A 16108-nucleotide genomic window follows, 5' to 3' on the forward strand; every position below is an offset into this window, starting at 1 on the left:
AATATATTTAAGTGTTTTTTTAAGTTGTGTCCTCGAATTACAATACTTAATGTTTTTGCAGAGTTACTTCAGAAAATTAAAACTAAGATGAGTAACAAAGGTAAGAACTTTTTGGTAGTTGTATCATCATTGATATAACATGTCATTGCATGCAGTGCAGTACAGAAACTTTACAAGGTAAAAACAAAATTTGTCCAACATGCTACTAAATTGTAGTTCTTAGCTACTAGTAGACTTTCTGAGTATTGTGCATTATTTGCCTAACATATTAGAAAATCTGTCCAAGTTAATGATCATAGAGTTACTGAACACCATATTTTCATGTCCTTTTCCGGATATATCTCAGATCATGAGTATTCTAGGTGCAGTCAATAAAGAATCTACTCCTTTGAAAAACGAACAAAATTACAAAGGTGTAAACTGAAGCAATAAATACTTATTATCACACTTTTGTGCATATGAAATCTTCCTATGTATATATAAAAGTGAAAATGACTATGTGAAAATGAAAGTGAAACCACACGACCAATCTCGATTAAATTTTCAACATAAATGAGGTTCGGGATTGGAATGGCTTTTATTATTTCACTTTCCCCTTGCAACTTAGAGAATGGGAGGATGAGATATATATATGAAAATGATTGAAAACGACCGGAAATGAAAATGCAAGCGTTACATTGTAGTTGTCAACTTCGAGGTAAATATTATTTGCAAAAGCAAATGTTAATCTTACAAATAAAATATAATGTTCGGTAAATTTGACTAAAATAAAATTAGAAAATTTTGGGTACTACTTGTGAGAAACGTATATTTTAAAAAAAAATAATAATCTTTGAATATAAAATAAAACATTAGTTTGATGCAAATAAAATATCCTTCACAAATGCATCATTTCCAAAGATTAAAAGATAAAAATAATAGTACCTGTTTAATTAGAGTATTAATACCCTTGTCGCCTGCCAACGCTCAGCCAATGATTGAATTACGTGGCGAATGAAGTCCTCATGTGAGAAAGTCCTCAAACACAAGTTAGACCACACCATAATCAGGCATTGTATTTTCCCTCAAGACGTGATCGAGACTATAAAAGTAGGTAATAGGTAAAAAAAAAAAAAAAAAAAAGATATAAGAAAAATATGTTTGATGAGAAAGTGTTTTATTCTGCAACTCAGAATAACCTATACCAGTCTATGCGCGATATATGAATGTGCACCCCAAAAACACTGCGTTGACCGTTACTGAATGCCTGTTTGGAATGTATTTCAATAAGTTGAGCACCTTTATGACTTATTAATGAATTCATCTCGCTTGAGAAAGATATGATGGATTACTACCACTATATACCTCCAAACGAACAACTCTTCTGATTTCTAAAGAGATTAAGGAAACAGTTCTGAACCAGGCACGTAGCCAAGGAGAGTCCAGGGGGTCCGGACCCCCCACCTTCGAAACTAGAAATGAAAAAATTAAAGAAGGATGGAACAAAATGAAATGAAAAAAGAAGGATCAGCGTTAAAAATAAAATGCTACAGGAAGCTTTGGGTTACTCTTTCTTATGAGGAGATTTCTATTACTTACAACACATGGTGGCGAGGTGAGCGTGATATCCTGGAAAAGTCAGGGAATTTGAAATTTCTAAAAAAGTTACGGAATTCTCAGAATTTCTGCTAGTAGTGAGGGAGATTTCAAGCTTCCGAAAGCATAGTACTTTTGTGTAATAGTGTGGACATTTTTTTTATCATAATTTTTCATCATCGCATCCTTGCAGTATCAAACATGTTATTTCAAAAATAATTTCTGCTGCTCCTTTAACGTGTCATTTGGAACAGACAGTAGTTGACGGAAAAATAAAAACAAAAATATATGTGAAAAGAAAGTTCTGTTAACATTTGAGTCAACAGAGAAAGGGACGCAGATATTATAAAATATTTTACAAGATATTATTGAGTATGTACTTTTCATAATAGTAAATATGTAACTAACTAACTAACTAACTAACTCTATGGCTTATGGAACCCGGAGGTTCAGTGCCGCGTTCACAAAAGCTCTCCACTGACTTCTATCCTTAGCTAATTGCGTCCAGTTTCTACTTTGTATTCCTATCTCTGCGAGATCCATCTTAATATTGTCCTCCCATCTGCGCCTAGGTCTTCCTAATGGTCGTTTTCCTATGGGTCTACCAGTCAAGACTTTGAAAGCGTTTCTACTTTCTTCCATTCTAGCTACATGACCTGCCCACCTAAGCCTCCTAGACTTCACGACCCTAACAATGTTGGGTAAACCGTATAAACTATGTAGTTCCTCGTTATGAAGCTTCCGCCATTCCCCATTCTCGTTCCTCTTGGGTCCGAATATTCTTCTCAGGATCCTGTTCTCAAATACTTTCAGTCTATGTTCTTCCCTCAGAGTAAGTGACCATGTTTCACAACCATACAGAACAACAGGCATAATTATCGTTTTATATATTTTAAGCTTCAAATTCCTCGACAGAATTCGCGACGACAAGAGATTTTGAACCGAATAGTAACACGAATTCCCTGCTTTTAGTCGACATTTAATTTCTTCGTGAATATGATTTTCGTCTGTTAATATTGATCCTAAATATTTGAAAGTATCCACTTTATCAAAAGCATTATTTAATATTTTAACGCCTCGACAATTTGCCGTATTACGGTCCCGACGCACTTCCATGTATTTAGTTTTCTCTGCATTTACTTCTAGACCCATGTCTCTGCAAGCGTTTAATAAGATCTCTGCATTTATTTCTACTGTTCTCCTATCATCCCCTATTAAATTTACATCATCAGCATATGCCATAACCTGGTGAATGCCGTTCAACTCTAGGCCCTGGTTGCTATCTTTGATTTTCCTTATGGCGTATTCCAGCACAAAGTTAAATAATAATGGCGACAACGCATCTCCTTGTTTCAGGCCATTTTCGACGTGGAAGCTCGTGGACAAAAATTTTCCTACCCGGACTTTACTTTGGGATTCACTTAAACATATCTTAATTAATCTAATTAGCTTTCTCGGTATTCCAAGTTCTGTCAGAACGTTGTATAATGTTTCTCTCCTAACCGAGTCGTAAGCCTTTCTAAAATCAATAAATAGTTGATGTACCGGGGTATTGTATTCCCACTTCTTTTCGAGTATTTGGCGAATGGTAAATATTTGGTCGATAGTTGATCGATTTCGTCTAAATCCGCACTGATAATCTCCAATAATTTCATCTGCGTATGGGGTCAATCTTGCTAACAGAATATTTGAAAGGATTTTATAGGATGTTGACAGAAATGCCTCGATAATTATTACAGTCAGTTTTGTCGCCTTTCTTATGAATTGGAACAATGATTGATTCTTTCCACTCTTGTGGCAATTCTTCCTTGTTCCAGATAAGGAGAATGAGTTTGTGTATCTTGTTCCACAATTTTTCGCCTCCAGCTAAAATTAACTCAGCCGGAATTTCATCTACACCCGGAGATTTGTGTTTCTTCAATTTCTTTATAGCGGCTTCCACTTCTATTCGATTGGGTTCTGGAATATACGGTTCTGCGGTGTGTATCTCCTTTTCTCCACGCACATTAGTTTTTGGCTGCGTGTTCAGCAAATCGTCAAAGAAATCTTTCCATCTATTTAAGAGGCTATCCGTATCGGTGAGAACTGTTCCGTCAGATTTCTTTAATATATAAGCACGAGGTTGATAGCCTTTCTTAAATTCGCTGATCCCCTTATACATGTCCCGAATATTTTTATTTTTACTATTATCTTCAAGTTCCTTAATTTTAGCTTTCAAAAAATCCCGTTTCTTTGTTCTAAAAGTTTTGGAAGTTTCCCGCCTGATATCTGCGAAATTTTGTGTAGTTATTTCATTCGGATTTTGTAGCCACCGTAATTTGGCCTGTTTTCTCTTCTCTGCTATTTTAATGCATTCTTGGTCGAACCATGGTTTGTTCCTACGTATTTCCGCGTGTCCCAATTTTTCTACTGCTGAACTTTTAATGCTATCTCTAATTTCAATCCAAGTATTCTCAACACTAGTGCACTCCGAGTCTTCTAAAACCGCGAATCTATTCGAAACTTCAATCTGGTATTCCTCTCTTACCTGGCTCTCTTCTAATTTCTTTAAATTAAATCTCTCCGTTTTCGGACATTGAATATTACCTTTATTCAACGATAATCTCTCCCGTATTATCGCTACTACCAGGTAGTGATCAGTGTCACAATCAGCCCCTCTAAACGACCGGACGTCAATTATGCTAGATTGTCTTCTTCTATCTACTAAAACGTGATCAATTTGATTATGTGTTTTTCCGTCTGGTGATGTCCAAGTGTATTTATGAACGTCGCGATGTGGGAATTTTGTACTCTTCACGATTAGGTTTTTGGATGTTGCAAAGTTCACGAGTCTAACACCGTTGTCATTACTTTCCTTATGCAAACTTTCGTTCCCTATAATCGGTTTGAAAATATCCTCTCGTCCTACCTTCGCATTGAAATCCCCCAATAGAATCTTCATATGGTATCGCGGGAGTTGGTCAAATATCCGTTCCACTTCTTCGTAAAAACTATCTTTTATATCGTCACCCTTATCTTCAGTTGGAGCATGTACATTTAAAACAATAATATCACACCACCGTCCCTTAAGAGTAATAAAAGAAAGTCTGTCAGTAACAAATTCAACCCGTTTAATTGCTGGTAATATTCGTTTGTGGACGAAAAACCCTGTTCCTAACTGGTGATTTTTATTTCCTTCCCCGTAAAAGAACGTAAAATTTCCGGAATTCTCAGATCCATTTCCTTCCCACCTAACTTCCTGAACTCCTACTAAGTCCATCCTGTATTTCTCTAACTCACTCGTTACAGATTTTAACGCGCCTGCCCTATAAAGACTTCTAATATTCCATGTTCCAAATCTCATGTCCATTTTCTTTTGCTGATGTCGTGCCAAGTTATCAGTCCTTGTCCGAGGCTTTTGTGAATGTTTCTGAACAAGTACCTTTTTTTACAGGATGAGGGAGTTAGCCTTACCCAAACCCCCAAGCTGGAGGACCACTCCTAGTCGTCTGTCCGCGACTGCTTATTCAGTATATTCGCAGCTAACCTCTATATCTAGTAAATATGTACTTTTTATAATAGTTGAGGTCATAATGAAAGGAAAATTTTTATATTTGAACGAACAGAGGAAGGACGTAAATATTGTAAAATCTTTGTTAATATATTTTTTTATTATTTTATTCGATTTGATTTGATTTATTTGATTTGATTTATTGACATATAACACAACAGGCACAGGCCTAATTACAGTGTTACATAGTATATCGTTATACAGATTATATAGGTTAATAAAGCTATTGGTCATAATTACATTTGTCTTACAAAATTAATAGACTTCTTAAAACTACTTACATCCATTGCCAGTACATCCAGGTTGAAATTTTCTTTAACTAACCTGTTGTAGGTTGCACTAACTCTCCATATAGGAGATCTGCTTAAAACGTTTGTTTTCGCTGTCATACAAAAAAATGTATTTTTCGAAGCAGTTCGCAATTTAATGGATGGTACTTGGATACATATTTTTTTCGTTAAGATCAGGACAGTCTATTTTGCCATGAAAGAGTTTGTGTAAAAATAATAAATCAATATTTCTTCTCCTGAGTTCTAATGTTTCAAAATTAAAATTTTCAACAAGGTTAATGTAGCTTTCAAATTTTGGATAGAATTTTGTTTTCTTAAGGGTAAGAAGCCTTAAAAACTTATTTTGAGTACGCTCAATCAAGAATGAGTATTTCTGTATATTGGGGTTCCATATATTACTACAATATTCTAATTTTGACCTGACGTATGCATAATACAGCACAATTAAAGTTTGATCATTTTGAAAATCTTTACTGACTCGATAAATATATCCAAGATTTTTGTAGGCTTCTTTGCAAATAGTTTCAATATGTTGAATAAAGGTTAATTTTGAGTCAAAAATAACTCCCAAATCCCTTATAAAATCAAGCTTTTTTAGTTTTTCCCCTAATACTGAATAATTATATTGAATATATTTTTCTTTTCTAGTGAATGTTAAATAACTGCATTTACGAACATTTAACTTAAATTTATTGTTTTTACACCAAATTTCAAGATTTTGTAAGTCACTCTGAAGTTCTAAACAGTCCTGAATTGTTTCAATTCTGTTGAATATTTTAAGGTCATCAGCAGAGTAGATTTTTAGAAAACTGAAAGCACTCAGGAAGATCATTTACCGCCAAAATGAAAAGTAGAGGTCCCAGATTCGAGCCTTGAGGGACTCCAGATGTTGCATGAAAGATTTGAGATTTATGATTACAATACAATACAGTTTGTTTACGATTTTGAAGGTAGGAAGCAAAATATTGCAGAGTTGATTTCGAGAAGTTAAAGGATGCCAGTTTGTTTAAGAGAATGTTATGGTCAATGACGTCAAATGCTTTAGAAAAATCAGTATATATGACATCTACTTGTCCTTGCTTGTCAAGTTCCTTCGAAATGTAGTCTGCTATTAGTGCTAGATTTGATACAGTAGATCTGCCCTTCAGAAATCCATGCTGACTGACAGATAATGCAGGTTTAACATGATCCATTATTCGCTTATGCAGTATATATTCATACACCTTGGCAAACGCAGATAAGATAGAAATTGGTCGGAACTGTTCGATGTTGCTAGCTGAGTTTGTTTTGGGTATTGGACACACAACTTCCATTTTTCAGGAAAGGTACATGTTTTTATAGATAAATTAAATATAATATTCAGAGGTTGTAAGAATATATCTGAACAGCCCTTCACAATGTACGTTGGGATCATATCTGGGCCACTTGCTGTTTTCGATTTCAACTTCCTTACTGCTTCTTTTATTTCTTTTTCAGATATGAGAGGTAGTGAAAATATATCAAGAAGAGCACTGGAACGATCATTTAGAGACATGCTCGATACGTCATAGTCCGCTCTTGAGGAGCCATAGACTGAACTAAAATGTTGCCCGAATGCTTTAGCTACGTCCCTATCATCAGTAAGGTCGTGACCATTGTACTGTATGCGATCAGAAGACAAATGACGCGATTTATTTTTAATGAAATACCATAATAATTTCGGATCATTCTTCAATTTATCTTCTGTGCTGCTTAAAAACTCTTTATAAGCAGCAGTTATTTCTGCTTTAATTTCTCTACGCAGTTGACGAAATTGCTCTTCATGGTACTTAGTGTTACCTACACTGAGACGACTTTTTTTACGATGATAAGTTTTACGTTTAATTTTATTAATAATATTCGGGGTAAACCATGTAGGGTAGATTTTATTAGTTACTCTTTTACGAGGAATGCAATCATCAAATATTTGATACAATACTTCATAAAATAAATCAACAGCTTGATTGACAACCTTAATATTCTGCAGCATCCCCCAATCCACAGCTAATAGGTTTCGGTAAAGTTTTTCAAAATCTGCTTTCCTAAAATTATAACCTACTGTGTTAGGCACTGTTTTAAGTTTGGTTGAATACAATGCTGTAAACTGAATAAGAAGGGGAGGATGATGTTTATCCTCTATTACCAGTGGATCGCATTCTCTTTGAACTGTTACTTTTGAGAGATTTGTGAGAACAAGATCTAAGGTTCGGCCATTGCTATTCGGAATATTATTAATTGAAATCAAATTAAAGAGGGACATAAAATTGTCAAGACTTTTACATTTAGCTGATGACGTCATTAAATCGAAATCGAGGTTTCTTCATAGTTTGTTATTAAAATACTTACCGACATATCCTCATTTTATTGTCCTAATAAACCAATATATGTTGATAGTAAAGTAGTTTTGATTGATCGAGCTCCAGGGCCTTCAGAATTTAATGTCACGCTTCCCCCCCTCGAAATCCTGGCTAAACGACAAATATACGTTCCAGTAAAAGAGTTTAGAATGATCGAGCCCCTGGTGTAATGACAACAATATTTCATGTCACGGACCCCCCCTTCACGAAATCCTGGCTACGTGCCTGTCTGAACGTTGATCAGAATCCAATAATTCTCCTAATCATTTGCTATTATCATAACAGTGACTATTTTATGCAGGAACCTTATACTCAGAGGACTGCACAGCTACAGACAGATTCGCTTGAGTTCAACTTTTTCACCTTACCCATTGCACGTAGTTATGGAAAGACAGCGATATGGTGTAAAAACCATGTCTAAAATTACACGAGCTTCCATGGTGTTCCTGAGAAGTTCATCTGAAAATGATGTTGGTCGGCACTAACACGGTTATTTTATCATGCTTTGTCACCGGAGCTAATTTTAACCAACCTACAGCGAATCATGGATGCATTCCCCATTCCTAGCACTAATGCATTGCTTGGTTGATGCAGAATATTCCAATTTGAAATCTTAAAGAAAACACTCGTAATTATATAATCCGCATAGTGCAATTTCAAACTACATTTTTCAACAATTCGCTGCCTCCTGACTATCCGTGTACCTAAGCCTGTTCACTAGATGTACGTTAAGTTTATGACGTCATACAAGTGAAGTTAGTCTATCCCTATGCCGTATTATTGTGACGAGTTTTCCATCAAAGCGGACATTTCGTTCGTATGTTCTTACCAAAATACCTTGCAAAAAATCAATTACAAAAATTTAAATTTATAAACTGAAATATTCTTTAGCATTCTCCACAATGAACACAATAATATTCGCAATTATTGACGTGTTTTTTTCACAGTGGTTCTGCTTTATCCCACATTTTATATTCATATTTTACATACCGTGTTATGCAAAAATGAACTAAGCGTCAAACTTTGAAAATCCACGTAAATGCGACGATTGGTTCCTGATAAGCATTAGAACGTTTTGCACAACCGAAAAGAGAGGAAAACCAACACCTTTCAAAAAAAAAAAAAAAAAAAAACATAATTTCACTTTTGATTACGGCTACATTAGTGCTGGACATCAACCTTTATACGTAATTTTCTTAAAAGTATGAAAGTGGCGCTTAGTTCGTTTTCGCAGGACACTGTACTATATTCTTAATCCTACTAGAACTCAGTAACAATGAAGAGAAAAATCTGATATTATATGAAATGTATATACAAATACCATGCTATTGATTATTTAACTGGATAATAGTAAACTTAGTTTCAGTAAGAGGAATGATTTTTAATAGTAAAATAGATGTATTTTAGAATGAATGTAAATGCAAAACCATCAACCAAAATCAAAATAAACTCTATATATATCATAGAGATCCTGAAATCTCTTCTATATATGTCTACTATTCCACAAAATTACCGTTTCATTCAATGCACCTCAGTACTTTGTACTGGTTTGCTGGTTTGGGCTATCACTAATTTTATAACAGCTGAGCATTATTATTATTATTATTATTATTATTATTATTATTATTATTATTATTATTATTATTATTATTTGTAATATCATTATTATTAGACCCTATTATTATTATTATTAATAATAATAATAATAATAATAATAATAATAATAATAATAATAATAATAATAATAATAATAATAATAATATATCTCCCTGTTTGGAGTAATGAGCAATTGCTAGGGAGCCTAGTTACATCTATGATCTTCCTGCTGGTCTAGTCGCTAGTGCGCGTGCCTTTGATGGACATGGTCTCGGGCTCAATTCTCGGGGAGAGTGTTGAATGCATTACAATGGTTCATAATCTACCTTAGCCTGTCGGTCCATGTCTCGTGTAGCCTCGGTGCTGCAAACGGACACTTCTATCGAACAAACAAACAAGTAAATAATAATACATAAAAATGCGTAGTAGTTTGGAAATAATACTGCTATAACTTAGTTACTTACCTATTAATATTTGATTTCTAGGGGTCTTGATTGGTACAAAAATGGCTTGATGACTTCATCGTTAAGGCTATAGTTGGACTACTTCCGAAGTTTCTGAAGAAATGATGTTTTAATCAGCATTAGCGCTAAACCAAATAAACTTTCCTGTGTCTAAGTTGATCGATAATAAGATTTTATTCTCATCAGCGCAGGAAATGTTCTCTTTACGTATGCTGACGTAACAATCACAATTATTGACAGAATTAACATAGCTAACTTAACTTCAGATAGGACCTTTCTGTTTTAAATAGTTGATAATATTTCATGAACTGGTTTGTTCGAGAAATCAAAGGCTTCTGCTTAATATATTGCATTTAGCTCACTTTTCAGTAGGACTTCATCAAAATGATTGACGTAAGACTTTAACAACGTGTTTAATGCCTCTTTTGGGAAATTCTCTTCAGCCTACAAACTAAGAAGTTTGGAGAGTCCAAAAGATGTGTAAATTAAAGCATATTCAGAAAACCTATCATTAACTTCCATATGCACTCGATCTAGTATGCTATAATATAGTGTGTTTGTAGTGAACTTCATCATTTCCTTTCCTTGTTTTCAATCGTGACTTTACTGTACTGTCCCAAAACCTTGCAGTTTCCGTATCATTCCAAATTGAAGGAAATCCATTATATTTGTATTCAGTTATAGTATATTTTTAAACTTGAACACCTCTTGTAAGCAATATGCTACGTCAAGGGTTATGGTGTGAAAAGTATTGGCGCAAACCGCTACAGAAAGAGGCTCAATATGTCCCTCATTCCCAGAAACCCCAAAATGAGCTGTCATTACTCGTATAACTCTTCGTTCACGCCCAAGAAACCGATTTCTCTCCAACCGCAATTGATCCTACCTGGCAGGCCGTTCGTACTCTGTGCGTGTAAGTGCAGCAAAGGGGAATGCGTTCATAGCTACACGATTCTTGCTGAAGCAACAACGAGTAGAGGTTTGTGCTGTGGTTCGATGTCGAAGATCTCAAGAATGGGAAACAGACAGCGAACAAAGAAACATGTGGATGTTTCTAAATTTATAAAGTCCTCAGAAAATTGTGTAATTGAAAGAAGATACTGAAGTAAAAAATATTAATATACAAAGTAAATTAGTTTATATTATAATATAATACTTTATTTTGTAATATTCTAGGGTTACCGCTAGTAGGAACGGTAGCCCACAAAATACGTCACTGATGCATCTACCCTAACATTGAACCCACGTTGGGCCAAGTACTCTACAATTTACAATTTATGAAACAAAACTAAAAGCCTACTTGGTAGATGAAAATTACATTGATATATTTATGTTCATTTACGTCTATCTAAAAGTAGCAAAATTAAGATGTTATTAGGTGTTGCACATAAAATAAAATTAGAATATTGTAAATTATCTTTTCAGAAAAGTGGTATAAAACTTTATATAATGGTATACATAATAAATGTGTGAAGGGAAACTTCAAGAAACAAGAATGTTTTACATATCATAATGTTCATTGTTGATAAGAATATTGCATGTTTAATCAAGAATAAGGAATGGTATAAACATTAAAAGCTGAAATAATAATAAATAATACTGTATATTAATAGGTATGAAATTCATAACGGGCGTCGTCTTTGGCATGGGAAAAGAAGTAAAGTGAGTAACCAACAAAATTATTTTATAGTATTTAAAATAAAAATTGTTTTCATTTATGTTCATCTCAGTACATTTTGTAAATTTTATTCATTTTTAATTTAATGGTGTCACCAACTAACCGTATGACCTATGGAATCCGGAGGTTCAATGCACGGTCACAATAGTTCTCCATTGACTTCTGTCCCTAGCCAGAGTACGTTTGTCTTGTCTTGTCTTCTTTCACCAACTATCGGTGTTTTAAATAGAAGCATCAGCATTATTCGCCAAGTATGCTATAAATGTATGAAAATTGAAACGTTTTTCTTGTAATTGTAACTATTTTTGCAAATGGCGTGTGCCGCCATTTGCATTTTTTCTGGTCGACTTCCAAGTCGTATTTCCTGTAACATATAGTATTTTGTATTATTTAATTATTAATTGTTCGTCAAGTATGTTGAGGTATGTGAAGAGATATTATGTCAAATCCAGGTAATAATTGAAATGTCTTAATTTGGTTTTAATGTAGTCCAAATCGGGAAGGAGTTCCAGTAGGAGGAAGAGGGCTAGTTACCCAGTTGATCGGGGTGAAAATATTGAATAAAGTGAAATATAGATGAAATGAATGTGTGTAAAGTTATTGTAACTGTGTAAAAATGTTTTCGTGTTAAAATGTGATGAGTGTAAATGATGTATGATAAATATTTTTCACTTTATCCACTTCCTCTTCATCAGCTCCCTATCTGCGATGTTCACACTTTCACTATCTCCACGGAACTCCCCACGTTTGTTTTATCTTGGCACGCTTCCTGCCGGTGCACTTGATTGGTTCTTAAAGTACTTTCAGCTAGCAGTCACGTGAACGTTTTACTCCAATACCCGTCTTATTGACTTTGTCGTGTAGGTGACGTTAGTTGTCAGCCAACCCATCAAATGAGGTCATTGCTATTTGGCGGGTATTTGAAGTGTCTAGTTGCCACACACGAACAAGTGTGTTACAGTGATTTGTAAGTGGAGTGGCGTTTTGCTATTTCCTAGCGTATTGTAATACTCAACTTAACCGTGGTGTGATAATAACGTGTTGCAGATGGATCCATCTTTTAGGCGGGAAACGTGCCAAGTAAAAGTAAACGTACTCTAACGGGATTCAGGTTCTACTTTGTTTTCATATTTCTGTGAGATCCATCTTAATATTGTCCTCCCATCTGCGCCTAAGTCACCTTAACGGACGTTTTCAGATTGGATTTCAGTTCAAAACTTTGAAAGCGTTACTCATTCTGGCTACAGGATCTGCTCACCTGAGACTCCTAGATTTCATGATCCTAACAATGTTTGGTAAACCTTATAAAAATTATGTAGTTCCTCGTTATGAAGCTTACGCCATTCCTTGTTCCCGTTCCTCTTGGGTCTGAATATTCGCCTTAGGATATTTTTCTCAAATATTTCAGTCTAGATTCTTCTCTTAGAGTAAGCGACCATGTTTCGCAACCGTAAAGAACAGCAAGCATGATTATCGTTTTATATATTTTAAGCTTCAAATTCCTCAACAGAATTCATGACGACAAAAGTTTTGAACTGAATAATGATATTAATTTCCTGCTTGGTGTCACTTGTGACTGTTACTTTTAGATCTACAATACTAAAACAGGGTGTCTATCGGTCACGAAACTCACGAATGTCACGAAAAAGTCACGAAATCAGGAAACGGACATGAAAGTCCCGAAATTTAGCTTTTGGGTCACAATTTTTTTTAACTGTGCAAATGTAAATACAGATTGGAAAAGTTTGTTCTGTAAAACGTCAAAATTTACGACCAAAAATGTTTATGGTCGGCTTTAGACGCTACCAAATCGCAAGCAGTTTCTATCGCATGGATGAAAATTCGGCCTATTTCGCACCCAAATTCGCTCTTGAAAATGTTAGGAAATTTTATGATTAGGTAAAGAAAAGGTCACGAAATTTCATTTTGGAACTTTTGTAGACACCCTGTAAAAGAAATCACGGGTGAATATTTTTATTATTGATTTTGACCCTTTCATTTTAAGGAAACTATGTACTAGCTTTATTGTTGTTGTTATTATTATTATTGTTATCTCTGTTTGCTTCGTTATACAGTATGTTTCAAAATGACCGACATTAGCTTATTACCTAACAAAATTTTATTTTTCAACATCCTTGTTATCAATATTTTCTGTACAATGTATTTAAGACTCAGTTATCACTTATCCTCTCAGATTCATAGTCACTTATGCTTCTATACGCAATTCTACTTCAAATAAATGGATAAATTTATAATGATATTATTTTCATATCACTAACAGCAGCCACAAGAAATATTAACTACGCAAATAAATATAACTACGCAGAATCGTATATTCCAAACTAGCCACACAGAAGTAGAAATCGCTATAAAGAAACTAAAGAAACAGAAATCTTTGGGTGTAGACCAAATTCCAGCTGAATTAATTTTAGCTGGAGGGGAAAAATTGTGGAACAAGGTACAAAAACTCATTTTCCTTACCTGTAACAAGGAGGAATTACCACAACTTGGAGAGAAACAATCATTTTTCCAATTCACAAGAAAGGGGGACAAAACTTATTGTAATAATTATCGAGGCACTTCTCTTCTATCAGCATCCTATAAAATAATCTCAAACATTCTATTAACAAGATTGACCCCAAGCGAAGGTAAAATTATTGGAGATTGTCAGCGTGGATTTAGACGAAATCCATCACTATCGACGAGATATTTACCATTCAAAAAATACGGGAAAAGAAATCAGAATACAATACCCCGGTACATCAATTATTTATTGATTTTAGGAAGGCTTACGATTCAAATAGGAGGCAAACATTGTATATTCTCGTAGAATTTGCAATACCTAAAAATCTAATTACATTAATAAAGATGTCTTTAAATGACTCTCAAAGTAAAGTCCGAATAATAAAATTCTTGTCCACGACTTTCAAGTCGAGAAAGGCCTGAAACAAGGAGATGTGTTATAGCCATTATTAGTACTGAAGTATAAGGAAATTAAAATATAGCAATCAGGCCATAACTGAATGGTATTATGGTATTATGCTGATGATGTAAATCTGATAGGGGATGATAAAAGAACAATTGAAAAAATGCAGAGGCCTTTGCAATTACGTGAGTTTAGAAGTAATGTAGAAAAACTAAATAAATGGAAGTTCGCCTGGATCGTAATACTGCAAATTATAGATGCGTCAAAATATCAGATAATACTTTCGACAAAGTGGACACTTTCAATTATCTAGGATCAATATTAACAGGCCAAAATCATATCCACGAAGAAATTAAATGTCGAGCAGAGAGTTCATGTTATTATTCAGTTCAAAATCTTTTGTCGTCGCGAGTTGTGTTAAGGAATTTGAAGCTTAAATTATATAAAACGATAATCAATCCTGTTTCGCTGCACGGTTGCGGTCGCTTACTTTAAGGGAAGAGCATAGACTGAAAGTATTTGATGACAAAATCCTGAGACGAGTATTCAGACCCAAGAGAAATTGGAATGGGAATCGCGAAAACTTCATAGCAAGGAACTGCATAATTTATACCGCATAAAAACATTGTTAGGATCATCAAGTGTAAAGGCTAAAGTTAGGCAGGTCATGTAGCAAGAGTGGAAGAAATAGGAACGCTTTCAGTCTTTCACTCTTATCATTTCCAAATCAGTGGTGAAAACGTTTTGTACGGACCGTACGAGGTGTTTAGTTCTTTCGAAAGATCTCGAATAGTTATTCACATGTTTGAACGAACAATTTTTGCCACTTTTTGCACATTTTCTTCTGTTTTTGAAATTAATGGTCGTCCCGATTGTAACTCACTTCCACTTTTTTAAAATTGCTCATACCACTTGTAAACAGTCTTCAGAGTTATAGCATTATCGCCACACACCAATTTTAACATTTCATGAATTTCTTTGGCAATTTTTGCAACTTGAAACAGAGCTTAACGTTCACGCGTTGTTCGAAATCCATGATATGCGACAGAGACAGTAAACACAACCTTACTCTATCGGCTCTGGATACTGACTGACGTGTCAGAACGTGTTCCAACTTGACGTTGTCTGTCTCAACGGATCAGGCTATCGGACAAATTATGACAAATGCATGTAGCTTCAACAGTTACTGCTAAAAGAAATCATACCTCGTATTCGAACTGCTATAGAGATAATAAGCATGCAAATACTTAGTTAATACATTCTTTTATAACTCAAATATTGAGGTAAGTAGAGATGAAAAATATGCTTTGGCAACACAGCTTTAATACCTTTTCAACAATACGCTAAACGATATTATTACAAGTTCTTATTTCGTAATTTTTATTATTAGTAGAACTAATACTATTATATGGACCATATTGTATTTTACTATAAGAAATGTCTTTATTTGCAGCTCTTTGAAGAATTTACGTTCCTTAAAGTCAGCAAGCAGAAGAGGGTAAGAAATAAGAACTCAAAGTGTCATGTTTGCATACATGACTGCTTGCTTTTTACTATTTTTAAAATATCAATAACTATTATTTTGTGCTAAAAGAACAAGAATATGTGTACGTTTCACACTAAACAAGTAAATAAATGTTGTAATTGTAAATAA

At 34.4% G+C, this 16108-nt stretch overlaps 1 long non-coding RNA gene across 1 annotated transcript; it reads left to right on the plus strand.

Annotated features, from left to right (window-relative positions):
- Nucleotides 1–16108, plus strand: LOC145692695 (uncharacterized). The gene is made up of 3 exons (XR_014132628.1): nucleotides 1–100; nucleotides 11464–11512; nucleotides 15908–16108. It is a non-coding gene; the product is annotated as an uncharacterized LOC145692695 (long non-coding RNA).

Source organism: Thermobia domestica, chromosome 8 (assembly GCF_964235325.1).
Source record: "Thermobia domestica chromosome 8, izTheDome1.hap1.1, whole genome shotgun sequence".
Lineage (NCBI taxonomy): Eukaryota > Metazoa > Arthropoda > Insecta > Zygentoma > Lepismatidae > Thermobia > Thermobia domestica.